Genomic DNA, 2,500 nt, shown 5'->3' with positions numbered 1-2,500 from the left:
TCACCCGCAAGTACATCTCATTACAATATATCGTGTCACAATATATCACAATACAAAAATACAGCAATCTGCTGTTCACCTAAAATAAAAATTACTGTGTAATAAAAAAACCAAGTTTTCAGAGTTTTAGTGTCAGTTCTACATTAAACTACTGTATATAATGTTGAATATAATGTATAATAATGCGCTGGGGGAATATGTGTGTGTCCTGATAATGCCAGATGTCTGATGTTACCTGTAAAAAGTGTCCGACATTATATTAAATATATCTAGCCAGTGAAAGAGTTCAAGCATATTCATCTACAATAATTCAGTGTTTTCATCTTCAGAATCATGAATATTGTTATTCTGGTGTCTCTATTGTCCTGTGCTTTGGGTTTCAGCACCAAGTCCAAGAATATTCATTTACACACACAATGTAACACCAAATTTCAACAGTTCATTTTTTGTTAACCTTTCATCATATGTCATGGAGTATCTCAATAATATGGTATCGTGAGTTCAGTGTCGTGATATGTATCGAATCGTGACATGAGGGAATCGTTACACCCCTACATCTCATATTTAAATTGGAAGGGTTGGAGTTGGGCAATAAAGTCTGTCCGGTTTGGGGTGTGTGGGGGGTGGGGTGTGGGTGTGGGTGTGTGTGTGTGTGTGTGTGGGGGGTGAGTTGTGGCATCCCGGATGCAGAAAACAGCAAGGATGGGGCATTATCTGTCGGAGCAGGAAAAGTGCATCAACATCCTCTTCCTCCTGCCTCCTGCAAGGGGTCACACACACACACACACACACACACACACACACACACACACAGAGCAAGCCCTCTCACTGCACGATCACCGTCCTGGGACTGAGGTTCGGGGTGTTTGAGTCACTGCTCAGCCCTCCTCCACAGGGTCAGGTTGCCTTTAAACACTGAGCCATGATTTAAACAGCCTATTAACATTCCAGCGCTCCGCTTCCCTTTCTACAGTCCTGCTGATATTTTCATCCAGTGCTGAACATGATAATACAGATAGATGTTGCATGTTTACAGGTACAGCCTCTCCACATTATCATGGTTACTGGAAGTCTAATTTTCACAAATGCTGTCTCTCTAAAAAGCTCTCAAAAAGGGCAAAGGGAGCATTTTGCCATTAAGAGAATAATTACCCTCTGGTGCTCTCCGTGTGTCGGGCACATATGACTGAATTTTTATTTATTTTTTTGTCAATGAAATAAATGTACTATATTTTATTTTGATAATGTTTTTTATTTAATATTTTTTTATACTACATTATATTTATGCTGTATTTATAATCCATTTATTCCCTTTTTTGAGCATAGACCTGAAAATTAAATTTCCAACTTAAACTGTGGTAAATCTTGAATGCTTCAGCGCTCAGACTTCAGTTTTGATCTCATTTCAGAGACGACACTCGGCAGATTATTGATGAAGTGAAACAAGTTTTAAAAAGTGAGCTTAAAGAATTTTACGTTTATTGTTATGAAAAACATGCAAAAATACTATTTTCAATTTTTATATGAAATATGTATTTTCACAAACATGTTTTACTCTAAACCTGCTAGAAAATGAAAGCCATGATTGTAAGCCAGTGGTGCTCCAGATGTGCGGCTGATCTCTCAGTGAATGAGCGTTCAGTGAGAGTGTGTTCGGCTGCAGTACCAAACGCTTCCACTAGAGGAAACTCTCTCACTCATTTACAGTGCGCTGATTTCTGACCGCGAGGAGCTCAAGCGGCACTGTTTCTCTCAGGACCATTTAACCTGTTCCAGTCATGTGCATGATTTTATTTTATTTATTTTTTTTGTTCACACAGCAAGTGCCAAAACCTTTAAAGTTTCGTACCATTCCGATGAAGTAAAAAAGTCTAAAAAACTAGTTAAAGCGAATCTGCCTCCACCAGAGCATGAACTCACACCTATGGAAGCTTGTTTCCGCCACAGAATAAAACATTTTAAAAGATAATTGCGACTTTTTATCTTAAAATTGCGAGTTTACATCTCGCAGTTCTGACTTTATTTCTCAGAATTGCGAGATATAAAGTCAGAATTGCGTGAAATAAAGTCAGAATTCTGACTTTTTTAATCTCACAATTGCGACTTTATATCTCGCAATTCTGACTTTATAACACATAATTGCGAGTTTATATCTCGCAATTCTGACATCTTTTCTCAGAATTGTGAGATATAAATTCCAATTCTAAGGGTAAAAAATTCTGCAATCATGCAATTCTGACTTTATATCTCCCAATTGCGTGTTATAAAGTCCGAATTGCATGATATAAAGTCGCAATTGCGAGAAAAAAAGTCAGAATTCTGACTTTATAACATGCAATTGCAACTTTATTTCACGCAATTCTGACTTTATATCTCGCAATTCTGACTTTATAACAAGCAATTGCGACTTTATTTCTCGCAATTCTGACTTTATATCTCGCAATTCTGACTTTATAAGACGCAATTGCGACATTATTTTACGCAATTCTGACTTTATAAG

The 2,500-nt window shown here is 37.3% G+C and overlaps 1 protein-coding gene across 3 annotated transcripts in view; it reads left to right on the top strand.

The window, feature by feature from the left end:
• trim105 (tripartite motif containing 105) overlaps positions 1 to 279 on the top strand; it is a 31,009-nt gene extending 30,730 nt beyond the window's left edge. For all 3 annotated transcript variants that reach the window (XM_081383141.1, XM_081383140.1, XM_081383139.1), the window contains one exon: positions 1 to 279. This exon is cut by the window's left edge and continues 1,754 nt beyond it. The gene's annotated coding sequence lies outside the window, so the exon portion shown is untranslated.
• Positions 280 to 2,500: the final 2,221 nt, after the last annotated feature.

This window comes from Scardinius erythrophthalmus, assembly GCF_964197995.2.
Source record: "Scardinius erythrophthalmus genome assembly, chromosome: 13".
Classification (NCBI taxonomy): domain Eukaryota; kingdom Metazoa; phylum Chordata; class Actinopteri; order Cypriniformes; family Leuciscidae; genus Scardinius; species Scardinius erythrophthalmus.
Note: the sequence above shows the minus strand (reverse complement) of the source record. Positions and strands in the feature narration are given on the sequence as shown.